A 27227-nucleotide genomic window follows, 5' to 3' on the forward strand; every position below is an offset into this window, starting at 1 on the left:
AGAGAAGCGTAGGCCTCAACACAGAGAAGAGGAGGATGAGAGAAATCATATTGTCCTTTTTGAAATGGTATTTTTTCATTTTAACTCACTTTACATTCAGAAGTGTTAAGTGGTAGTATAAGGGATGAATTTCCTTATGCACAGGTAAGGCTATTTTAGATTTTGATGGTTTTTTTTTTCTTCATGTAATACAAAAATTATGCCTTTTGGAGTTTGAACCCATGTTTTATGACCTATCCTACCAAGTAACTTTACAGAAAGATACCATCTTAACTCAGTGTAGATTTCTCTATTGTTCGTATTCTTGACATAAAAAAATCTGTTACCTTAATATTGATGCTACTGTCCCAGTAGTTGTAAACAATTTATAACATCTGTTCCTACTGGTTTTCTAGTTATCAGAGAACAAAATATAAGGAAATATGTAATGATTTTATGCTGGAAACTCTCACTTTTGTGTAGTTGTTATGCAGTCTCAGTGCTGCAATAAATTTGTGAGGGAAGACAGAGCATAGAGGAGAGAATAAGAATTGCTGTAGCTACCACATGTTCATTTTCGTTCTTGGTGAAACCGTACCATGCTGGCCACAAAAAGTGTTGCAACTAAAGCCGGTTTATTTACTATGAAAACTAAACAAGTGGAAGAGCCAAAGATGGAGAAAGAGTTAAAATTGCAGTTGCGTGTCTGTGGCAAACTATTTATAGCAAAGGAGAAATCCTCTTCAAAACAGATGCCCATCAGTCTTCCTGTATTCTGTACAATTTCCCATTTTCACGGTCAGACATCTTAATGTCACGGCAGTCAGGTGTGGAAAACTCAACTCATTATTGCATCTGCAGCTTCATAAAAATGCTTTCAATTCAAGGCATTCGTCTTTCAAAGACGTACCATTTCACTTCATTTCATGTATTGCCAAAGGAAAAAAGTAGATTAGACCTGCCTGAATGTATACTGAGAATGGTTATGTAGCAAAAGTTAGTGTGTTGGTTTTTTTTTTTTTTGTAGTTACATCACTTAGCGAAAAAAAGCTGTTGAAGAGAAGTTTGCAGTTTGCATCACACACCAAAACCCATTTTACTGTGAAATTTTGAAATCACTGCCAAGTCCCAAGACAAGCAAACAATTTTGCACAGGATTTACTGCATTAAGACAATCAGGTTTATACACAGAGATGAAAATCTGCTTGCTCATCAAACCACAGCATAAAAAATAGTCATTTTCAGAACTCTTACCAATTGCCAGACATGCTTATGATCTGGTATCTACTAAATCCATTTGGCTGGAGAGGTAGAAGGAGAAATTTTAATCATCTCTTGAATAATATTGTTGAAGTCATAGAGTAGTGTAAGTCTTTTTGTTGCAGTGCAGGAAACTACATATAAATGTCTTGGCTTTTTGCAGTTATGTTGATTATTCCTGCTGCTCTCCTGTTACTTGCAGGGTTAGCATTCATAAATGTTGCTCAGTGTACTTTGACAGGCCTAAATCAGGTAAGATAATGTTCTATGTCAAATGATTCCACCAGATTCAAGTTGCTTTTCCCCACCACTAAGAGTACAGTTCATTGCAGAGAATGGTGGAAGGACACCAGTGCAAGATAAATCTGTGACTTGATTCAGGGTGAAATTAAGATGTTAGTCCTTCCTATTTGCATGAAAATTACTCAGTCATACAAGGCACAACATTAATGAAACATTAATGAAATATGAGGCTGTGACTAATGGAGTCACTCGAATTTATTGTGCTTCCCTTTGTCTAAACTGTCTGATTTTATCCTCTGTCAAGAGGGGTCTTGTTCTGCAGTGACTGTGCTTTGCTGTGGCACCTCGTTAAGGGTCACAGGCAATATTCATCCACATCTTCGTGGTTCAAATCTAAGTCAACCAACCTTGTGCATTTATCAAAACTATATTTGGCTTCTTTCTGAGCACAGAAAATAAAGGGATCTCTTCTTCACTGCTTTCTGACTGCAATAGCTTGTCTTTTTTATTGTCTGGGGAAGATACTGATACAGTCACATCTGGTATATCTGCAGTTCAATAGAGACAAAAATCATTAATGGAAAATATATTGAAACATCCTGTTGGGATTTTTTTTTCATCCAGATGATGCCCACATGGTGTTATCTTTGCTCCCATGCAATCTGATTTTAGAAGGAAAAATATTATACCTGCCTGAAAATTTTAAAATAGTCAGTGGGTGAGGTTGCTTTGCAGTCTTAGCATCAATATATTTTATTTGATGTACACTTAAAAAATTCCTTAACTCTGGCTTTCTAATATTCATAGGTTGCTTCTGTCATACCCTTGGCAGTTTTTGTAGTGCCCTGCTTGGTTTGGACTGGTACAAATAAAGGAAAACTGGTACCATTGGGTGTCTCCCATACTGAACAGTCCTTTGTAAAACAGGTGAGAGAAATCAGTTAGTTTAGTGGCACAGCCGATGAGTAGAAATGGGGTTTTTCACAACTTGTGGGGACTTTGCAAAGGTGGCAAAATAGGATAGTTAGATCACATCTGGAAGTGCCTTAGAAGAGATCAATATATGAACACTGTTCCCACTGGAACTGCAGGGAAAATTCTTGTAATTAATAATAAAAAAATTGATTTATGTGATAGCAGTGGTTTCAGACAACAGCTCTCAGGCAGCCCTGTAGGAATAAAGCACTACAGTGTTTGATGAGAAAGTCCAAGTATTGATTCAGTCTGATAAAATATTTTTCTTTATCTTTTGAGAAGTCCCAGTACGTCGATGATATGAATAAAAGTTTGATATTTCTAACACGTCCGAGGTCCCAATAGACACAATTCTGTTTTGTTACAGAAACTATATTCTGTCTCTGTCTCATTTGCTGCTGGACAATGTATGTGAACAGAGAACTGCACATAGAGGCAGGAAAGTATAATTCTCTATTTTTCTGAGGCGTAGGATACTGAATAGGTATCATTGTATCCATGCCTCTTGAGGAAAAAAAGCAGTGCAAAAACTTCTTGGAGTGGTTTTTTCTGTGTGCAGCCTCCTGCTGACAGCTGCAGAGAGAAATGTCTTCTGGCCTTTTTATCCCTTCCTCTTGCTGTGTGCTTTTTCTATCAGCTATCCCATAAATATTTTGCTGTAACTGGCACAGAGGATGAGCCTTGCTCAGGACCTCATCAGAATGAGACACAGAACTGGGTGATTTTAAGGCAGCTGGAGGCTGGGTCTGAGTACCAATCATCTTGCACAACTTCAGAGCTTCACAGCCCCCCTTGTGCTTAGATTTCAGTCATATGCTTAGTGTTTCATGACCAATTCATATTTATTCAATCTGGTGCCGAAGTTCATTCTTTGTTGTCAGCAGTTTGTATTTATCCCTGATCCTCATTACAGATACCCCTTCCTGTCTATTCCCTTCCTTTGCAAAAGCATAACTATCCCGCACATCCCTGGGCTCATCTTCTTATGCAGCATGTATCACTCACATGCTGAATAAGGCACTTCAGATTTTCAGATTTGGGTGAAGATTTCTGTGAGACACCTTATTGCACAAGGACAGGTGAAATTCCCTGTGGTGGGTGTTAAGATTGCATGGGTGCTGAGGACAGGACAAATCTCATTTCTTGCTAAATTTATCCTGATAGATATCCTTAAGTATCTAAGGCAGGGGGAAAGGCATGCTTATGCTTGCTCTTTTGCCATTTAAAATATTTATTTGGGGTATTTCACAGTAAAACTAACACAGGTTTTTTTTGTTCTAAGTAGATGAGGAAGACAGTGCTGCAAGAAATTACAGTTTCCCCTTAAAAAAAAGACAGATCTACTGTAAAGCATGTAAGACATGCTGACAAGTGTGGTCTGGAATTGTGATTACATTAATTACTGTATTTGGGATTTGAAAACAGAACGAGTTAGCCAAAAAGAGCCTAGACTGCACTGGTATTTCTAAAGTTATAATCTGAGTTTCAGAGGCTGATGAAAAAAAAATCTCTTTTGTGTGTGACATCAAAGATTAGTATAAAAATCACAGATCATTTTTTACAGTGTGATTATCACATTGCAAAATAACATGGGTTTCATCTTAGTGATCCTTAACACTGTACTTTGGTTCTTGCAGGGAGCATTACTATATCTATTTTTTTTAAGGGAAAGCATAAATTGCTTATGGGTGGATGTTTAAGTGTTATACAATATGGCTTTAAACTTTTCCTGCAATTAAAGCCTAATCCAAAACACTGAAGCACATTATCAATTTTATGCTTAACTGGAGCATTTTTTTAACAGGTCTATTCATCTACTTAAAACTAAGCACATGCTTAAGTGCATTGTTGAACCGAGGCCAGAGTTGTTAAGATGAAGCAAAAAAAAGAAAAAAAAAACCCAAAAAAGTCTAACAGATAATATGCATATTTTTGGGATTAAAATGTTCATTTCAAGGAGAGGAAGAGCTTAAATATCTATTATCTGCAGGCACAGGTGAAAGAGGCAGCTGCTGAGGACACGACTGTTGACAGCTATGGGTTGCTGGCTCTTCCTGGGACAGAGTGGATGAGATTGATTGTTCCAGGATTCCCTGCAGATCGCATTGAATGGGGAGGTCAAACTGCCGGGAGCAGCAGCTACTGCTGGGGAGGGTGGTGAGGCTGCCTGAGACAAAAGGGGCTTTGCTTCCTAAGAGTAAACTGAGGAAGGAGCAAAAAAAAAACCAACAGGCCACTTCCAGTCCCACGCCCAATTTCTCCACAGACTGTATTTTTCTTAAAAGAAAACTGAAAAGTAAAACTTCCACTTGAACCTTCTCTCAGAATATTTTTGTTTGCATGTTAAGTTTGGCCAGTGCTGCTGATCATGTCTGATGTTTGCAGTTAGTACTGTTTCATTGGGGTTTTTTTTACTATTACAAATCCTGTGAGTTAAAATTGCTGCTTTTATGGCTGTTTTGCTGGTTTGCAGACAGGTAGTGACACCAATAGCAGTGTGGTGAATTATTCATAGAATCCCAGAATGGTTTGGGTTGGAAAGGACCTTAAATTTCATGTCATTCCACATCCTGCCATGGGCAGATATACCTTTCAGTATCCCAGGTTACTCCAAGCCCTGTCTGACCTGGCCTTGACTGAACTTTTGGTGCAAGAATATGTAGAGTAACATATTGATCAGTAATATTAATAACCATTGATCAACAGTATTAGTAGGACTCAAGTGCTACCAGGTACAGCCCTGAGCAAAGCCTGGCTTAGGAGGAACAGGATTCCCATGTGAAACCTGCAGGTAATGCTGGAAATCAAAGCACTTAATATAGGACAGTCTAAAAGGAAAAGGAAGATTGTCCTTAAGCCAGTAGATGTTGCATTTTTCGCTTTTCCTTCGTGGTCTCTTCCCTTTTTGCCCCTGAACTGAGCAAAACACCTACACCTTGGCACCCCTATAGGAATCCCCTGGCTTTAAAATTAAGTAGGTGTTAAAGTGCTCTGTGACATCAGAGTTTGAGCAAGGAGAGGAAGAGGCCACTGTGTTGTAAACAGTGCTCTGGAAACCGTGGTTTGCAGAAGAAAGTGGAAGGAGGGAAGTAAAGAAAATATAATTTTTTCCCTCCCTTAATATTTAAATCATAACTGTGATTAGTGACCATGCTTCCTGTATTTGTTTAGGTAACATGGTAGGCAAATATAATTGTTTTGAAACTGCCAGAAATCCCTGTGTGTTGTTGCATGCCTTATCCCTGAGGTAAGGATGCTTATATGTACAATTATCTACTGAAAACAGCTGACCTCATGCTCTTGTATCCTGAGCTATTTTGCAGATTGCCATGGTTCTCATACAGACCAATGTATGTTGTCTAATGTCTAATTTTTTAACTTTTCACTTCTTGGCCCATGTTTGGCTGTAAAACCGCAGTCCTGTTAATTACAAAGAATCTGTGTCTGTATTTTCTTTGTTGTGCCTTTTGGGGGGGGGAATTAAATGTTAGGGAGGGGAATTAGTTTTTTTAATTTTTTTTCATATAAAATGTTAAGTGATCTGTGGCAGTTTCCGAAGTATTTCAGTGGATTCTCTGCTGTTTAAATTGAACTTTACATCATTTGTCATAGTGACACCTGCTGCCCTTGTAATGGGTAAGTGTATGTGACTACATAGAACACACTTCTCAAAAAATGTATAACTCTACTGTAAAGATTTTATTCTGTGCTGAAACTTGGCATACAGGATTTTTGACTAGGAATAAATTATTCTTTAAAAGAAATGTGGTGGTGAGAAGTTGGTCATTCATAAGAGCTTAGTGTGCAGTAAAAGCAAATTGATTTTGCTGACATATTTATCTGTTTATGCCTCCATAACTTGGACTATGAGAATGAAATTGTGCATTTGTTCACTTTTTCTGCCTTTAAATCTCAAATCAAGCTTCTGCTTAGGTCACTAGTGTAAATGGATCTGACTTTCTTTTCCTAGTACTCCTAAATATTTCTCTCTATCACAGACAATTTGATTAAAGATTGCTCAGCAAGGAGCCCAGCTGGTTTTCAGCCAGAGAAGAGGCATTCCTGGATGGAATCTTGGAAAATTCCTTTAAGGCTGTCCCAGTTTTGATGTCTTTTAAACCTGCTACTTGTGGAAACAGCAACAGGTGCTGTTCTTTCATGTTAGGATTGGCTTTTTTTGGTAAATATTTCCCCCAGTACTGAAATACTTGGGAAGGTGATCACTGCTGATAAACATTTGTTTTATGTGACGTTTTCCGCTTTATAAAATGGCTGCGAGTTTTCCATCATCTTTGCTGGAATCACCCCGAGCATCTATTTGACAAAAATCCCGTGCAAACTAACCTTCCTGTTTTTGTAGTTGCATTTTACTAGGAATAGTAGTACAAATAAAAATTACTTGTGCTTTTTTGGGGAGGTAATTGAGTGAATACAGGAAACTTTTTTCCAAAGCAGCATTGTGTTAATCTACTTGGTGCCAGAAAACAAAATCTGAGGCAATTTTACCACACTGTAGTGCATGGAGGATAACAGTCAATTAAAAGTGTTGTCTCAATGGCAGAAACTAAAGCAAGTTGAATTTGTACAGTCAAATTAACAGAGAGAAACTACAACAAAGTCTGCTGTACCCCTGAAATAAGCCATCTGTAGCTAGTAAAGTGTGGCCTTTTCCTTTGCATTTTGTTAATTCACCTCAGGTTTCCCTTGTTTCTGCAAAGATTGTACTGAATTTATTCTGGTGTTTTGTCAATTATTTCAAGGGGATGCCTTTGTGGCTCAGTGAGATGCTGAGCAGACTGGTGTTAACAATTATAAATAAAGTAATAATCGTGGCAGAGATATTACAGATCCTCCTGTGCTCCAGCTGCCTCTCAGGAGGTGAGATGTGCTTGAATGGGGAAAGGATGTGGGTTGAGGATCACCTGCAGGTTGGGTGGGACCTGGGAAGCTGGTCCTGTGGCTGCATCCTGGAGGCTGTGGGCAAAATGCTGAAAGGATTGTCTCTAGCCTGCTTCTCATCCCTGAATGTGACTGGCATTAGTGTACAGTTTTGTCTTCATGGTAATTCAGTAACCAGCAGCAGCACCAGCATTGGTGACTTTTTATCCAAAGTCTAGACATTTTATATGAGGTTGGGGCTTCGTTCTTGCTTTTGTAAGGGAGGCAAACACACCTTTTTTTGGGGTCTTGTGGTCACATTATGGGTGCTCTGGTTGTATGCTGCTCTGCCTAAACAATCCCCAAAATAAGCACTCTTTTTATCTGAAGCTATGGTTTAGGAAGTAAGACACAGGTGTAGCCACCTCCACCTGTGGAAGGGAATAGTGGGAACAGGTCTGTCATTTGGGAGCTCGGCACCACCCAGTAGAGTTCAACAAATACAGGCTGTCACACAAAAACATTAGATGGTTGTATAGAATGGCTTCCTTACAGTCTTTAAGAAGATTAAGTGCTGGCTTTTTTTCTTTGGTCTGAACTTTGTAGAGGGACACCAGAAAAAGAGAGAATGTGGTGAAAGGCCTCATAACATGACCCATAGTAAATAGGTTTACTGGAAAAAATACAGGTGAAAATGAAGATATGCCATCCCCATCCCTTTGGAGCAAGGCTTGCAGAATAGCTGTCGCAGAGCTTCCTGAGACAAAAATTTGTAGACTTAAAAAAACCTCCTGGGCTGAGCAGTGGGTGAGCCCTGGAGGGTGGTGGCTGTGATCCCAACCAAACAAAACATGTAAACACAGATTTAACCTTCGAATCCCTGGGTAATTCCACTGGCTTCTATGGTAAATGATTTATTGGACCGAGACCAAGAATGCAGCATTTTTGGAAGAGTAACCCTTGCCAGCCTATTTAATGCCTGCTTTAACAGATTTTCTGGGTCAGTTTCCTCCCTTTGTGTGCCCGGTACTCGTCATCCCCTCGAGCTTGTGCTTTGTGCCATCAACCCACCAGCCAAGAACTGTGAGCCCCAAGGGCGCCATGGGACATCACCTCCTCTGGTGGGAGGGGATGATGCCCACCATCATTTGCCATGTTCTGAAGGTGTTAAACTGTACAGAAATATATCCCACATCTTTATGGAGCAGAGCATTTGAAATTATACACATTAAAGTCAAATACAGGAAACTCCAGATAGTGGAAATATAGAGGGGTTTGTTTGTTTTGGTTTTTGAATGATTAATAACCAAACATCATTTCATTCAGTACTGAAAATCCTCTGCACCAGGCATTGCTAGGTAGTCAATAATTCAGCAAGACAATGTTTATACAGTGAAAGTTGGTGTAAAATACAATTTACAAAGCTGCAAACTGGACTGAGCTTCTGTTTACATTAAATACATAAACAGCAGAGTGGTTTGGGCTGTATTTTGTGTGTGTCACACATACAGTGCATGATGCAGCTCTTGTGTGTACACAGCCCACACATAAATATTTCCCATTAATGCATTCAGTTAGGAAATCAAGTGCCCGTGACCAAGGACAGTGCACAAAGTGTGTAGATGTGAAGTTTATGTGACAGTGGCAATCATCATGTTTCCCATTGCAGATAAGAATGCTTAATATTTATATAGTGCTTTCCATTTTAAAAGCATTTTAGAAATACTAATTAGCACAAGCCCATCAAGGGAAAAATAATTTGAGGCACAGATTCCTGTGAGTGAGAGAGGCCTTGGGAAAGCAGTAATGCCAGAAGAGACTTAAATGTAGTAAATGACAGCAAATTAGGCATGAATTTGGAATAGTGATTTGACAGCAATGAAGACTAATTCAATTTTAGTCTAATAAGCAGAGGTCTCCTGTCACTGAGGATGCTGAAATCTCGTTAGCAGAGGGATATTGACAGGTGGAGAGATGGAGAGAAGAGCAGCATACATGGGAAAGGTATTTGGAGCCCAGATTTATAAGGGATGATTTTAGGTTAAATACATACTGGCGGTCTAAAGGACAAAGGAAGCATTTGATAAGGCTTGAAGGCTATCAACACAGAGCAGAGGATGTAATATGAGGAACGGGATTAGAAAAGATGGCTTGAAATGAATATGAGCTTTTGGATAATGTAGTAAGAAATTGTCAGCTATATTTATTGGCTTGCAGAATGGTATTTCCAGAGCAAAATGAAGCAGCATCTCTTGCTGAATTTAACAGTGTGCTGCAAAAATATTAGTAGTGAGGAAGAGTTCTTCTGGAGGAAATAGATTAGTCTGACAAACTTCACAGAGCTCGTTTCTCTTCACAGTCCTTTGTAAGGTAAATAAAGACCTCTCATCTAATACTATATTCTGGAAAACCAATGTAAATATAGAAATTAATTAGTTTGTGCATACAAGAAGGCCAGTGCAGCTTTAGATCTGTTTTCAATAGATGTGCAAGCACTGAATTGTGGCAGATTTCTCTTTCAATTGTCAGGGCATCCTGCGTCCTTGTCACACACCTTGTTTTCTTAGAAATTAATTCTATAGATGAAGTGCTTGTTCTCCATTGGCATTCTCCATATGTCATTTTCTCTATGTCTCTTGCGATCACACTAATGTTTTGGGATCAGCTGAGCTGAACAGAGTCTAAGTTGGGGTTTCATGAAATTCAAATGACACTTATTTGGATGAATGATGTCTCCATCCACATTAGGGAGTAGTTTCTGCTGAAATGAGCTGCTCTGATTGAAAAACTCATCTTTGGGCTGTGGAAAACGAATCCTGCAGTGTTTCCAGTACATAATTAATGTGCAGAGAGGATATGTGCTGTGTGGCTTTTCCAGTTTCAACCATAGCATTTAATAGCACATGTGCATCTTTTGTAAGACAGCACAGCTAAGTGTATTTTTTAAAGAAGTCTGCTTATTTCTTTATTTTTGAGCATTTTGTTTAATTAAATCTTTAGACTTCTACTCATATCCTCTGTGGAGTCAGATTTCCAGCATATTATGTAAGATGATGAGGGATCTGGAGCATCTCCCTGATGAGCAGAGACTGCAGGAGCTGGGCCTGGTAACTCTGGAGAGGAGAAGGCTGAGAGGGGATCCCATCAATCCACACAAATATCCCCAAGGGGTGTCAGAGGATGGTCCCAGACTCTGTTCAGTGGTGCCCAGCGACAGGACAAGGAGCAAGGGCCATAAACCAAAACGCCGGAAGTTCCCCCTCAGATGAGGCAGAACTTCTTTCCGTGGAGGTGGCAGAGCCTGGAACACCTGCCCAGGGAAGTGTGGAGTGTCTCTGTCTGGAGACGTCCCAGACCCACCTGGACACATCCCTGTGTCACCTGCTCCAGGGAACCCTGCCTGGGCAGGGGGTTGGGTTGGATTTTCTCTAGAGGTCCTTTCCAACCCTAAATATCCTGGGATTCTGTGATTTATAGTTCTTTACAATATTAAACTGAGTGCCTTTGCCTCTTTGAATCTTCCTACAGGTTCCTGCTACCAGGAGCCCTGCTTTCAGTAGGATTATGAATGAGATTCCATCCAAAGACACTTTTTTTTTTTTTTTATTCATTGCAGAAGATCCCAGCGTGCAGAATTACTGGAAAAAAGCTTGACTTGAAACAAGTGCCATCAGAGAGGGCTTGAAAGTTTGAGAGCTACTGGTGCAAGGGACCCCCCTGACAACAAACAAGCACATTAAAGTATTAGAAAAGAAGGAAAAGAGAGAATTTTTTTGTCTGTCCACTAAAGAAAAAACAAACAAACAAACAAACAAAAAACCCAACCAAAAACACAACAACAACAGAAAAAAAAACAAAACAATGAAAAAAAACCTAAAAAAAAATCACTGGAAAGGAAACAACCCTACTACATTGCTGCTGAGGCATAGTCTGTTGTGATTGTCCTCAGAACAGGTCTTTTTCCTTACCTTCCCCCGGTTATGGGAGTAGGAACCTTGCTTGGTGAGATACTTGAAGGCAAAGCCATGTCAGACTTCCCAGGGGATGCTGTTTTACAGCCGTGATTTGATGTTGCCTAAGTTTCTCCTGGAGCTTTAACTTTACTGGAAAGCACCCAAAGATTCTTTCCTTTCTGAAGCTCCTTCTATGAAAACTGTGGCTAGCGGCAGCAGGAAAATTCCATAAATTCATCCGTTGTGGCGTTGCCTGTGCCAACACGAATGCAGGCCTGTGCTTTTTCTTCTTCCAGTGGTTTTAACAATGCACCAACACGATGCAGTGTGGAAAATAACAATGAAAACCAAGTGCTGTTTGCATTACTGTGTGTGCATTGTGCTGCCTGGATCCCCCTGGCTAATTTATTGCCTCCATGTTTCACTCTCGAGGTTAAATTAAGTCATTATCTTTTGAATGAGGAGGTTTTCTTTCAGCTTAAGATGTTATTTCTCCTCTAATGCCTATGGCTAAATGCACAAGAAATTTGATGGTGGGTTTGACAGTGAATTCTTTTACAGTGGTGTGACAGTCCCTAACAGATTATATAGCAGTTTTCATTCATTTAATTGTAAAATTCATTACAAATACCTTTCATTATGTAGAAAATAAATGCTATGTGATTGATTTCCAAAGTTTTAAGGCTTTAGGGACAGAAGTTAATTTTTGAAAGCTTTTCCTGCTCTTTTCCAACACCCTAAAGAAAACGCTTTGTCTTATTACTTGGCTAATTTCCCTGAAATGTTGAGTTGTGGGATGAGACTTTGTTTAAACAGCTCCAGACCCTGCACTGTGTTAATGTGGATGATTTTGGGAGGAGCAAACCATGTTCCAGTAAAAACACAGTAATAAAATTTGCAACCTACGACTTCCGTTTGATCAACCGGATTCTTTGGGATTTGGTTTCCAGCATTGCAAATTTGGTCAGTAATTGATAGTTCATTGTGCTTCCATGTAATTCATGGGGGGTTTTGTAGTTTGGTGTTGGTTTTTTTTTTTTTAGAAAACCACAGCAGCGGCATGACTGTCTCCTGGCTAGGGAGAAAGGACCGATTAGGCAACAGGAACTTGGATCACTGAACTGCTTCTTCATGATGAGCTCTCACACTCTTGGCAGGCCCTGGAGTTGGAGGAGTTTGTAATCCTGGCTCAGCTGTTTGTGCGCTGTAATGTGGAAAATAGCATCCAAGGGGAGGTAAAAGTAGGAAAAGTCAGGGGTGGAGGGCTGTCAGTGGACAGGAGAGCCTGAATTACTCTCTGAAATGCATCAATTAAAACAATCAAATATATCAATATATCAAATATATCAAATCAAATAATCAATAATCAAATATAACCATCATGATACCTTTATGGAAAATTAACGCTAATTAACCCAACCAAGCTCAAAGTGCAGCCTGTCTTTATTTCAGTGATCTCTTCAATTAAAAATATGTGTTGCTTGCCATGTCATTAGTACAATGCGGCATTGTTTGCTGCTCTGTGGAAATAGTTACATCTTTAAAATGAGGGGGTTGGGGGTTGTGCATGAAATCTGCCACAGTGTTAAAGTATCATTCCATAAGCAAAGAAATAGTTTATGGTTCAAACCAAACCTGGTAAGTACCAACTTGGAGTTACTCAACATTAGCCGTGTTAGTGAGTGTCGTTTTCCAAAATCAATTCTGTCATTTTGGATTATTTTCTGTGCGCTGTATATCAAGGGTGTTTGTCTTGACAGAAAGCAAGATACACTCCTCTCTGTCCTAAATTATGTGTTTAAGCTGAAAAATAGCATGTGAGGATGAATTGCTGTGATAAAACATATGCAAAGTTATTTTTATGTGTCTTTTGTTGAGGTAACTGTAGTTCTGCTGGAAATTTCCATTTAACTTGAAGCCATGGCTGTCCAGATCTCAGGACTTGCTCCAATTCATTAAATACTTCTTTGACATCCAAATACTTTGACGTTTGATTTAGGTTTTTTTTTAGATTCTTCTACTAAGTTTCTAGTAGCACAGAAATACAAGCCTGAGTGATCAGTGTACTGAAACAATCAGACTTAAGTAAAAGATTGTCTCAAAAAATGCTCTTTGTTCACCTTGTGGTTATTGGTTTAATATTTACCTCTAGACTGTTTTTAGTGTATTCACTCAGAAATACCAGAAAACTAAAGAATCTGGGAATAAACACTGTCCTGTCCCAGCAGCAAACAGAACAACTCATCTGTTCCCCTCCCACAAAGCTCTTCAAAAACAAATTTACGTTGGTGCTTACTATCTATATATTTTGTCTGGCAAACATATAAATTCAACATCTGTCTTTCCTTCATGTATTAGACAGTCCCCAAAAACCAGTCATATATATCTGGTGTATTTTAAAAAGGAAATTTTAGTGGCTTTGTTCTGTGTTGGAGAGGACACTTTTAAAAGCTTGGATATACAGGAGAGTATAATCTGCATTTCAGGTGCAGTGTGTTACAGTATTCATAATATTAGGTGTCAGACTTATTCTGGACAGTGCCATATACTATTCTAAGTCGTAAACCTTTTTTCATGTCTCCTCTCTAAACTCTGAAATTAAAATTTGAGAGAGACCTCATGACTTTCTGAGAATGTATGTGGTTTAGTCTCGGAAATAGTCACGCCTAAGAAAGACCAGAGCACCACTGGTGACAGGAACATTGCACAACAAATTTCAGGAAGAGCAGTGAAGGTTGCTAAGCATTTTATCTGTTGTGAGTAGGAAAAACGCTGTATGTGAATGAGTGTAATTAGGTCATTAGTTTGTGTACCCAAAGCCCTAGTTTCCCAATGTTTCTTAGAATTAACATGGACGTATATTTCATGTGTATCTTTGATTTGGCTGAAAAACATAGCTGAGCAATTCCTAACTGCCTACACATAGTTATATATATATATTTATATACATGGCTTCATAGACATAGATGATTCCAAGAGGATAGGCAAGGACATATCCTCCTGAAATTTGCTCAGTAGCCTCCAATTTCAGATACAGTGAGATTGCCAGGCTCTGAGATACACCTTTGGTGTTACAGAGCTCCCTGAGTATCTGTCACATAAGGGACAAGTTCAGGAGGCCTGTGGACCACAGGTATTTCCTTGGATTTCTTATGGAGGTTGGATATTGCAGGATGCAAACGAGTGCTTGGAGCCAGAGGCTGCAAGAATGACTGGGCAACCACTTAGCAAACTGCCTTCAAGATGTGTTGGAAAAATCTGTTTCCAAATCTCTCTTTTAAGGTTGTTTTATTTCTCCCTAAAATGACAGGGTTGGAATTTGGCCTTGCAAAATAGTTGTTAATGCAAAGTGCTTTACTTATTGTGCTTTTTTTGTAACAACAACTTTACCAGGATTCTTATCTGTGTGTTTTTTGTTTTTTTCTCAGTGGTAACAACTCTGGGATAACAGATTGTGGAACGGGGGGAGGGGGGAAGGGGAGCTGGCCACTGGGGTCAGCCACCACAACATGCTTATTCCACACCAGACTTTTAATTTAATTTTATCCCCTCCACCCCCAACCCTAACCCTAACTCTAGCCCCCCCCGACCGAAGATTATCTTAAACTTCCCATAGCACAAAGAAGCACTGTGAACACATTAACCCAGCAAACCCTTTAGTGTCTCTGGAACTCCCTTCTCCATTACAGGGGTTTATGTTTGGAAATACATCATCCACTTGAGGTTCTACGGGAGTTGTGGTATACATAACCTTTTTAAAAACTGCTCCTGCCCACCAAAAGCTGTCACCCAAGTGTTTCTCTCCCTCACCTGGCTTTGTAACACTTCAGTTTTTGATCATTCTACAGGTATTTAATCATCATGAAGACATTTTTAACAGCACAATGGTTCACCGGCTTCAAGCTGTGTGAAGGCCAATCAGCTCTGGTGAGGCAGGACAGTGCCTGTGAGGGAATTTGAATTGTCTGGGTTTTTTTGCTTTAAAGAGAAGTGTCTTTGGGTTCAGCATTCCCTCTATCAATTTAATTCTGGCTGTTCATCTTGTATTGATCTGAACTGCTCACCAGAGACAGTTTTAACTGGAGTTTTTGTCTTTTCAGGCAATGATTGAAAGAAAAAAAAAACCCACCTTTGAATTAAGCATCATCTGCAAGAAGAGTTTTCTAGGAATGTCTGGTTTTATTACACTCCTGTTGTCTAATTTGTGATTGTTGACACGTAATAGGCACACAGAAGTGCTGAAGATGAATGACTCTATGATAAATCAGTAACTTCCCTTCCTCTGGCCCTGCCTCTGAGGCTTCATTCCTTTTTTTGATCCAAACTTCAAAAGAATTTGGTTTTTTGTATTATCTCATTTTTAATCTCACTCTGCAGAAGGGGGATGGCTGTTTTTATCCCCTCTGGTTTTTCAAAGCAGTAACAGAGAAATCTTGCAAGAGGTATTTCCTTTCATGATTTTCTGCTGTTTGAAGACTAGAGGAGGACTGGGTGGTTCTGATAAACCTCCAGTCTACTTCCAAACCTTCTGAATCTGCTTATTTTTGTAGTTCTAGGAACAGATCTAGGGTGCTTACAGGAAGAAAAACAACATCTTACTATATAAATTCTGTCTGGGAGCATGAATGTTTCTTACTGCTCTGATTTTGTAGCAACTTTAGCAATCAAATAAGAGGCTTTTTTCCCCTTATATCTTGTCTTTCAACTCTTTCTTCTGCCTTTTGAGCTATTGCTGTTATGAAGAGTCAGTTAAATGTCCTTATCTGGGGATGCAAAGCTTTTGTGACACTGTCTGTGTGTAGCATCAGCATCAGTGCTTCCTTTGCAAGCAGCTGTAGGGAAAACTTCAGGCAAAATATGTTCTGCTGATAAATGTCAGTATTCAGGCTAAATCTGTTGACTCATTTTATAGTATTTTATTATTTCCTCCTCAATGCAACATGTCCGCAGCATAGAAAATGAGGAACAATTGATAAATTTTAGATGAACGCTCTTCTAGATCTTTGAAATTTTTCCTCACTCCCACCCCATCAAGGGTCTCAGGGCCCTGTAGAATCCCAGAAAATAAGTGGCTTACGTGTGTGTAATATTTTTTTGGCTAGTAATGTCCAATTTATTATTTAAATTTATAATTTTATTGGTGGTTTATGTGGTGTTTTGGTGTTCTGCAGTTAAATGGTCTGTTTGCTTGGTCTCACTGCATTCTCAGCAGAAAACAGCCTGCAGTCTTTTTCTTCTGCAACAAAGAAAGGGTAGACTGCAAAGAATTATGTTAAGCTCGAAACTTGACAGTTTGACAGTCCCAAACCCTCACTGTAATTGCTTTCATTGGTTCCCACCAGGTTTAGAAGGAGTTTCTATTACTGTTGCCTGAATATTGTATTGCAATTAGCAATACCAAAGATGAAAACATAGAATGGATTCCTCTTCTGGAAAGAAAAAAAATTGAGACATCAGGTGAAGAAATGTACTTGAAAAATGTGCATTACTCTTTTACTGTTTCCCAGTACTACAGGGTGGATAAAACCTGGTGGTTTTCCATGAAATGGACTTGTTGTCAATAACTCAAGATGCAGGTGTAATTCCGTTTTCAGTGGTACATCTAGGCTGTTTTACTCAGGCAGCATCTCTTTTACATGTACACCATGAAAATTCTACTCTGATTGACATCTGCCTTCTCCTAATAAAGTCCCAGTTGCCCACTTCTGTGGTGTTCCCTTTTCTCTTAATGCATCTGTAAGATTAAAAATTCCCTTACAGCACTGCTCTTAAACTCACAAGAAGGCAGACTGTCTCAATTTGTCAGTGGTGCAGCACCAGGACAATTTCTAGACCTCTCTGCGTATTAAAATTTTATTATGTTTGTGGCTTGAATGCTTCTTTGAGCCAGACCAGTATGAGAAAACTTGAGTGAAGGTACTTCAGGTTTGTACTAATAGATCACAGCTGAAGGTAAAGTCTGGCTTGGGCTGTGGAATTGAGACAGCTGGCTGGTGGCCATTCTGGGTGCACCTCCTTTCCAGCCTTAGGGAAATCATCCCAGCTGGGATGTGACTGGTGCTGGTTTGGCACCAGTTAAGCCCATGACCTTCATCACCATAATGCTGGAGAGATCTGTGTGTGCATGAGTGAGGTGAACCTGTCCCTTGCTCCTGGTACAACTTGTATGCAAACTGCTCTGAAATCTCTGAAATTTAAAGGCTGAAGACTCTTTCTGTGAATTTGACTATTTGTGGAAATAAAAAGTAAAGGGGCTCATTAGGAAGAAAAACCCACTTTATATACAAATTTTCACAAGAAAACCATGCAGGGACAGTCCCATCCTTTTGGTTAGTGGGGAGTTTGTTGTTTGTTTAAGGATAATACAACATTTCTTAAAAATCTTGTATGGTAGACTCTTTTGCAGCATTTACCCAACAAGAAATGACTTGTGCATTTGGTCTGCTGTTAAATGCAGACCCTGAGAGCTCGAATGGATGGAGACCTGTTGGAGTTTTGGAGGAGAAAAACTGGCTTTTGAAGCTTCCTCTGCAGGCTGTCTTACAGCAATTGCATCAGAAGCTGCAGATATTCTTGTTTCTTATAATAGTAGAAGATATATTTTGAGAGTGGCTTCTTTACTCCACCAAACAGATGTTTTGATAGGTGGGCTCTCAAAGGGAGGATTGTTAAAGCATCTTAAACCACATATCCAGAGTGAAAAAAGGTATTACTAATGAGTTAGGAAGTCTTCTCAGCTCATATTCATTTACTTTATGCACCCCAAAGTCTACCTGTACCTATTTTTCCATTTTTCCTTGTGTTTTCAATGGACTGGATATGCTGTGTCCTCTTCTGGTTTTTTGGTGTTTTGTGGGTTTTTTTGTTGTTGTTGGTTTTGGTTTGGTTTTTTATTTTGTTTTGTTTTGTTTTTTTTTTGTTTTGTTTTGATTTTGGTTTTTGTTTGGGTTTTTTTGTTTGTTTGTTTGTTTTTGTTTGTGTTGTTTTGTTTTGTTTTGTTTTGTTTTCACCTGGTTTTGGTATTGCTGCTTGAATAGGTTTCAGCTCTCAGGCATCACTGTAGGCGGGGGTTTAATCTTAAATGTCAAAGGTTTGTTCTTATTTCAGAAAAATACAAATGAAATCAGATCTGCAGCTGCGGAGGGGTCAGGAGGAATATAAAGAGGAGTTGAATGGGAGTTAGGAGCAGAAAGGAAAGCAGCATTCTCAGTACTAAAACAATTTTAAATTCAATAGAGACCTACTGGGGGAGGGAAAGGGAAACTTGTTATACTTTGTCTGCTCTACCTTAGCTTGTAAATTGAATCCTGCTCCCAGTTTATTCAGTCACTGCTCCCAGATTTATTATGCTGCTGTATCTCTCCGAGTGCATTTTGCCATTAGAAAACATATACCTAAGTGATATCCACATGCTCTACTGACCCAAAGTGGTTTTCTACAATAAGCTGATTAAAGTGAATGATCCCACCGAACAGATCTGTGGATAATAGGTAATCTGGGCAGAAATAGGCTCCTAGTGGTGCCTAGGTGTACATGCACAAACTGCTCAGCAGGGAAAAAGAATGTGCTTAATTCACTTGCAGTTTTTAAAAGATCATTTTTTGGGTTATGTCCATGGGTTCTCCTACATCCATCTGAGAAAAGGATGTTTTTAGCAATAGCTTGTAATTTAAAAAAGACATCAGAACACCCTAGTCTAGTACCGAGGGAACCTTTCGTCATATGAACGCTGAACTAATCCATTTTTCTTTCAGAATAATTTAAATGTTAATAATGTGGGAAGTGGGGGGTTTCACTGTGTAGCAGCAAATGCAAAGGATGGATCCCAGAGAGCTGAAGGCTGAGCCTGTAGTACAGGCTCTGTTTTTCTCCAGTTAAATGCTCTTGCTTTTGTGATTCGTTTCAACTGATTTTCAGTTGTAGCTGCCATGCGCAGTCATCAGATTTTGAGGTGGAAAACCCCTCCCTCCACAATCCAGTGCTGCAACAGCCATCTTAGCCCTTTCCGCCCTTGGAGGCAGCATGAGGACGCACATTTCCTGTGTGATAAACAAGTCCAGGAGTTTTTATTGGCCCCCTCAGATCTCTGGTCACTGTTTGTGGTCCCCCTGAGGGAACAGGAAAGGGCCAGGGAGACCAAGCAGCTCCAGGATTTGGCAGTGTGGAACAGAATTGTAACACCGTTTAGCTGGTGCTGGTGTTGCATAAATGTGTATGTGATAACGGCCGTGAGAAATGTCTCCTAAGATTTGCCAGTAAATGTGCAATGCACTGGATTTATGAAAGACCTTGACAAAATTCTTAAACAAACCTAGTTTTTGCTTTACTCTGTACTTTTATAGCTATGATTAGGAGATCTGTGATTTTTTCCACAGTGAAGGCAATGGTGCTAGTCTGTTACTAGAAATGCATGTGGTCTAGTTTATTTAAGCAGGAAGGAGTTTAAGTGGAAATGAGGCACAGAAATGTGTGTCTCTGGTCTAAAACGAACATGGTTTTGACTTTTCCTCATAGGTGACATCTATTATTACATTTTTAAGTAGATCTTTGTTAGTAAGCATCTGCAAACACGTTCAATCAGATGGAAAGATCTAGGACTATATTTATATTACTAAACCAGAATGTTCTTCTTAAATAAGGACCTGCACCAATGCCAAATGAAGCTAATTGGGAATTTGCAAGTGAAAGGATACAAGTCCCTAAAAAAGCTCCTGTTTTGTAGGACTAAATAAATAGAGTTAATGACTAGCAGTGTTGTGAACTGATCTAGAGTGGTTATTGGAAGTTATATCAAATGTTAGAAGATATATCATTTAGAAATACATGAGAATCTTCTCAATGTAGCAGGTTTGTTTGTGAGTTTGCTCTTGCAGCAATCAGTGTGTCCATTTATGTGATGTTTGAGGGACTCCAAGCCCACTTTCCTCCCTCGGAAGGTCTCCAAGGATACGTAAAGAAAAAGACAACTCGTACAAGTATAAAACAAAATCATCCCCAAATGATGGTGTCTGATTCTAGAACATGAAGAGTGTTGCTTGCAGGAGCTGAAGACAGTGTTTAGCAATGTTCCTGGTTTTTGGAGTTTTGACTTAAGTTGTGTTGATTGAGAGGATTCCAGACTTGTCCTGCTGTGCAGGGGTGGTGATGGATACAGGTGCAGTTGCAGATTGACCTCTAGCCAGATGAGGAAGCTTATGAAGGAACATTGATTCCCTGGTTGAGTACTAAATTTGTGGTTACTGCATTGAAAATACTCGTCATTAAATGTCTAATTGAACAAGATTATTATTGTTATTGTTGTTATTATTGTTATTGTTATTATTTTTATTATTATTAGTGGTGGTGGGGGTGGTGGTTTTGTCTGTCTAGTGCCCTTAACTAAGACTAGACTGTTTGCTCAGTACACTGAGCACAGGAAAATGCCACATTTGGACACCTCAGGAATCATTCTCTTCAGCTATTTCTTGAGTATTTTTGTCTAATTTCTGTGAATTTGTTTTGGGGCCAGGTGTAGGTAGGGCTCCAATGATCTCTGACACCACTATTCTCTTCAGACAATTGAAATTGGCAGAAAAGAAGTTCAGTTTCTTCACTAACTGAGGCAAAAGTCCCTCAGCTGTAATTTCGGGTCATGAAGCTGATTGTATCCAGTAAGTTCTTCCAAGACTTGCTGGAGTTTACATTTTGCAGAATCCTTTAGAAGTATATGGGCTTGTTTTCATATAATTTCTAGGAATAAATGCCAGCCTAGACTACGCTGGCAAGCAGAATACTCTTAATACTGCCAAAAAGTAACACATTTTAATTTTTTTTTCCATTATAAATTGAATTAAAAAGAAAAATACCTCCATAATTTATCTTATATTATAGTCATTGTAGCATATTTGTGTAGGGGAATATCATCATATTTTTAATCACGTGTAGCTTCCATTTAGTCTACTTACACTTTTAATATTCCACTTTAAAGAGCTCTGTCTTCATATGGTGTTCTCAATGCATCTAAAAGACTAGTCCCCTCTTCCATTATCCATTTCTCTTTCTTTTTATGGTTAACTTTCCTCTTTTTGCCCAGTCAGGATGTCTCCCTCTAGCACTGGGAGCACCACGGAATCCCAGTTATTCAAGATCAAGATTTTACCTATGGCCATGAGCTTTAGTTTCTGTTTGAGATGCCTCAAAATCTTAAGGTTAATGCTGTAATGACCATGAATTCTCTGTCTACAAGCTGCTGCTGTCACCTATTCTTATAACACAATATCAGATTATATCCTCTGTTATTATTAAGCCTTCATTAAGATAAATGTCAAAATGACAAAAGTGAACCATTAAACCAAGATAAGGAAAGATGTACATGCTGAGAAATTCAGCCTTTTCCTAAACCACTGGTGACAACTGAGATATCCCCTCTTAGAAAAATGACATCTTATGGTTGGAACTGATTATTTTACTTAATTAAAAAAATGAAGAAAATAATGCAATGGTTGAAGGGCACAGGGATGCCTCCCAGATTACTCAAGTTTCTTGGAAAGTCTTTATGTTAATTTACAAGGGTATTTCTCTTTCCAAATCCCATGGGAGTTGCTCAAGGACAAAAATTTGAGTAGAATCATAACCACAACATGGAGGGCTGGCTCTACAAGAATAGAAAAGTGCAGGAATCCTTGATCTTTCCAGAAAAAAAAGTGATTGTTTGTGTAACTCCTCTGCAAAGCCATCACCTTGCATGGCTTTGAGTTCCTGTGTTGTAAAGCACCCAAGTGTTTCATGTCTTCTGTTCCTTGCAGCTCTTACTCAGCTGTGGAAAGAAATATCAAGTCGTGTAACCACTTTCTTCCAAGTCTTGGGCCAAGATCTCATCTGGTGTAAGTCAGCAGAGCTCCACGGACATTATTAGTGCTCCAGTGATTCACACCAGCTGTGCATCTAGTCCTCTGTCTCATTTTATGAACTAAATGTCAGGAAATATGAAATGATCTCTTATAGTCAGCAGTTCTCCAGATGTGTTAATGGATTTTAAGTTTACCAAAAAGGTAAGACTTCAAAAAGAGATCCAGCAAAATAAACTTTCAAGAAGAATAGCTTACTTACAGCCTTTTTGGCAAGAGAGGGCTATACAACTTGCGGCAATTTGAAGAAGTTAACTCAGTTATGCATCAGGGTATGGTAACACAGCTGCACCGAGAACCTAAGATTCAAAACAACTTCACAGCACAAAGCAAGCTGTTGCCGCTCAGTGAGTAATTGCCATGCAAATAGGAATCACCAAGTCTTAAACCCAAAAATTAAGTTTCTTGTGATCTTTGTGTGAAGAGCCTAATACTTCCACTCTGGTAGTGCAGTTGGGTTTATTCACAGGCCTGGTGTTACAGCTTTTGGAGATTAAATGAGGACCATGTTGTTACAAGGACACAGAAGCTTAATAGTTCTCATTGTGTGATATTGAAACTCAGCAGTGACTTGGCTTATGGATGTGATCTCAAATATAGTGTTGAAAACAGTTATTTTAGCCAATGAGAATGAAATGCTCATTGACACTGCATAAGCACCATGAGGTTTACCTGTCCAAATCTAAGAATACTGGAATAGGTGTAATGTCATAGTCAACAAATATGGGGTCTCAGAAGTCTTTTATTCCTAAATGCTTTAAAGCTATATGAACATATGCTCCAAAAACCAAAAAAAGATTCCATACCCGAAATATCCCCTGGTGGTACAGAGTCTTCACAACCTAATTTATTTGCTAATGAGACCTTTCAGAATTAATTAAAATGATTAGTGTGTGGCTCCACACTGTGTGATTTACATATGTTGTTCTCACTGGAGACTTGATGCTTTGGATAGACCCAGAAAAGTAAAAGAACAACATGCCTTCAATGCTCCATTGAGTGAACGCGAATGTAACTCTTTGTTGGGGTGTGCTGCCTATATATTTTTTTTAAATTCGGGCAGAAATAAGTTGATTTCTGGCAATCAGAACAGTGGAGTGCTCTGAGGGTCCAGTTCTGGCAGATCTGTTTCACAGTTAATCCCAGTGACTTTTGGTGAGACAAACATTTGTCTAGATCTGGTATGCAATACTGCGTACCAAAAGGAGAATAAACAATGCTTGGACACAAATTACTCAGGCCTGAAGATGGCATTTTGGAAGAGTCCTGATAGAAAGCCAGTTAGACTTTCAGGTAAAGTAATTATCATAATCCGAATATAGCAACACATTGGATTTAGAGGGGTTTGCAGAACTGGGGTGGTGGACTGAGTGGTGAGGAAACCCCTTTGAATACTCGAGACCACTTGGGAAGTGACAGAATCCAGGACTCAGCATTTACTGGGGTTTTGGTGATTCCTCAGGGGGGGAACAAGGGGAACAAAATGAAATTCATTCCCCAGATCCACGGCAGGAAGGTCCATAATGAGAGCTCTGACCCTCCAAGGGGTCAAGGAACTGGAAGTATGAGAGGCTGTGAGTCATGTGAGGCAGTGCCTGGTGACTTAAGGAGCTCACTGCATCTTGAAATGTGTTTCATAGAGACTTCTGCTCCCTGGAGATTTCTAGGAATGAGGTTTGGAAAATTTGGCTCTGAATCAGTTTGAAACCAAATTAAAAAAATTGCTGAATTTCACTTGCTGTGTTGGCTCTGCAGTGTGGAGTGGTTGAAGGCAAAATAAATGCTTTAATCAGTCTGACGATTAAGGTTGTATTTGTGAGCCCTCACAGGGAAGCCCTTACTTGAGAGTAAGAGCAACACTCTCCACCACCACTGTCCAGTCCTTCCCATCCTGGTGGCTGACATGTTGGTCTTGGGAATGTATGAGTTTTTCACTTGTTGTCAGGATTGCACCAGTGGAATATTCCTGGTCATAAAGCCATCGACCCTTATGAAACTCCAGCCAGCAATACTCCAAAACCTGCAGTACAAGCATGTCAGGTCTGATTCCTGCTTCCTACCCCAATTCCCTGCAGCCAAGGACTGAGGCAAGATTGGGAGATCACGTCTTTGAATGCAAGGAATGATGCTGACCTGGAATGTCTTGTTACTGAAAACACACGTGCCTGTGATTCATAATTCTCTAAGCTCACAGAAGTAAAGTTTTCTGTGCAGGATTCATATTTTTTTGTGTATTCAACCTATACATATAAGATTAATATAATAAAATTAATACAGGGATCAGAAGCTGTTGCAAATGCCACCGTTTTTGGAAACACAGGATACCTCACCTTCCCAGGCATAAGGGCAGAGCCTTACTGGAGTGGTGTCCTGGAGAGACAGACGAAACAGGGCACATGGGTTCTTGGCATGTTTTCAGCATCTTTCCTGTCCTCTCTCGCTCTCGCTGTGGAAACTCAGGGTGAAATTCTCAGGGTCTTAAAAAAAAATAATTGTGATGAAACAGCTGAAGCTGTGACATTTATAAGCTGAATTTCATCTGTTTTGCTACTGCCGTCTCTGCAAATGATTGGGTCTTTCAAAAACCACTTTTCTCTTAAACGCAAACTTAACAAAAAGCTCAGAATTCACTGTGAAGTGTTACTTTGGCAAAGTATATGTTGGAATTATTTATATCTTTATCCAAATCTGTTTCATATCCCTTTGCTTTACATTTCCAGACCTGACCTGGCCTCACAGAAGACATCCGGCCAGCATTCTGTGGATTGGAACCTGGAAACACTGAAGAACACTTGTGAGCCAGAGGACCTCTTCGACGACATGTAGCCACATGTGGGCTGTGGGACAGAGACTGATGCTTCTACTAGAGATAAGCTGTAAAACCAAAGGCTTTTTTTGTAGAGTAGAGCCAAGATCTGTGCTCTGAGGTGGTTTAGAGTGGCACACCCCTCTAAACCCTCTTGCACTGCACTTGTCCCCATTCCTCACTATGAGTTTGTAGACCCTGATAGACCTGATTTGTAGTGGTCTTAAAAATGAGTTTATCCCTTGTGTAGACCTTTTATCAAGTGTACATGGGAAGCGAGAGCACCACTGAAGTGGTTTTTACATCCTCACAGTCAGTGACTGCTGACTGTATTCAGGTTTTCCAGATGTCCCCAGAGAATGTCCGGCATAAGACTTTAAGCTACTGCTGTACTTAACCTTACATGCCACGCCTTTCTTAGCTCAGCCTAAACATGATCCAGATAAATCATCTTCAGCTTTGTTCGAGATGCAGATTTAGAATAGTCTCTTCTGATTCAAAGCATCCAAAGAAATACCTTTTTATTCAAAGGTTCTCTGCAGCATTAATGCCTTATAAGGTTTTCTTGCTCTTGGAAGTAAAGTGCTTCTAAAGTAGATATTGATTCTATTTTAAGCTTCCGTAGAAAATTATAGCATTTAAAAAGATTGTCATTTTTGATACTTCAACATTTTCCTTAAGGTGGTTTCTAAAAATAAATAAATAAAATACATTCTAAAAGGACATCAATTTTGTTCTTATTTGCTTAGACACTATGAGTAAAGACAGAGTTAACAAAATGTGTTAATGCATGAAGGCATTCTTTAAAGTCTTCTATGCTCTGTGGCTTGCAAAGGTCCGTGGTAAAACACCTACTTGGTGTTTCTGAAATGGCCACTTATTTAGGCTCTGATTCTGCCAAAATTCCATCCTATAATTTCTTAAAAGCACCCATGTCAGTATTTGCAGCATCATGCACTCTTATAGGAACACAAGGGTCTGGGAATATTACATTTAAGCATTCCTCCCTGGAAAAATGGTCACAGCATTTTAAATTCACAAAGGGCTTTGGGACAGTGTTATAAATCACACAGTAAAAATAAGAATGGCTAAAATATTTTGCTTGCTAAAAAGGCTTTGTGCCTGAGAAGTAGCAAGGCCACAAAAGCCCTATTCATACACCCATTCAAAGTCTTCCAGTGCTAATCTGACAGTGCTTTCAGCAAAAGCTCGTGTATGGTTCTAGTTTTGGAGTGAATATGTTCCATGACTTAACCCAAAGTGGAAGAGCTTGGTTTAATTGTGCCTGCAGCAGAAAATGAAGGTAAATGAAGCTGAACATCTGAGAAAACTCTGCTTTCAGGACGCTGTTGGTTTCTAGTGGCAAAATGTTGTTGTACAAATAGGAAATGTTACACGCCATGGGCAGATGTAATAAAGTCTGTCAGAGTGTTTATTATTTTCTCTTTCTTTTTTCTTTTTTGAGGTTTATAGAGTCATTTGAACAGAAAATTACGTGGTGGGTGTTACACACCTTGGGCTGTGTGAGCACAGGTGTGTTGTCTGGTGAAGGTAGTCGTGGTACAGAGCCAGTTTCCAATCAGCTGAGACTGGTTTTATTCACAGGGACACCTTCCCTCCCCTGGAAATCTACACACAATATGTCAGTGTGTCCTAGTTAGAACAGCTGGGACCAGTTCATCACTGTATGGGTGTAACCCAAAACTGTGTATTCTATAGCCTTCCATGCCATTTCCCAGAAACTGTTATCAATAGACCATTTACACCCTCTACCCAGAGCAGCCTGACTCCTCAGGCTATAAACTGGGTGTTAAGAGACCTGCGAGATAGGAGGGTGCTTCTGTCCTCACACCCTTTGTGGAACTCCCTGCCCTGAGAGGAGTACTGGGCATTCCTACCTGAACTGGAGAATATATAGTCTTGGAACTTTTTTTAACCACTCATGGGATCCAGAGGAAGACTGCAGATCACCACTCCCAACCAGACTGAGACCACCACCCTCGACCGGACTGCAATCACCACCTTTGATCAGACTGCAACAGCACTCTCACCAACAGGTTTTCCCCTCTCCTTTTACTTTGGACTCAGGGGGCCCAACGAACACCACTCTGTTCATGCCCCAGGGTGCTGGCTTATACATTTGGGTTTTGTGGGTTAAAAGCAATTGTTTGTCTGTATAATTGTACTTATTGTATTATTTTATTAAATTGTTATTCTGACTTTATAATCTCTCTTTTGAATTGGGTT

General features: G+C 39.5%; 1 long non-coding RNA gene across 1 annotated transcript in view; it reads left to right on the top strand.

The window, feature by feature from the left end:
• Positions 1 to 26415, top strand: part of LOC116781009 — a 53500-nt gene extending 27085 nt beyond the window's left edge. Inside the window, exon 2 of the long non-coding RNA XR_004354743.1 lies at positions 24895 to 26415. This is a non-coding gene — a long non-coding RNA (uncharacterized LOC116781009). The remainder of the gene's footprint in view (positions 1 to 24894) is intronic.
• The last annotated feature ends 812 nt before the right edge of the window (positions 26416 to 27227 follow it).

The sequence above is a fragment of the Chiroxiphia lanceolata genome, chromosome Z (genome assembly GCF_009829145.1).
Source record: "Chiroxiphia lanceolata isolate bChiLan1 chromosome Z, bChiLan1.pri, whole genome shotgun sequence".
Classification (NCBI taxonomy): domain Eukaryota; kingdom Metazoa; phylum Chordata; class Aves; order Passeriformes; family Pipridae; genus Chiroxiphia; species Chiroxiphia lanceolata.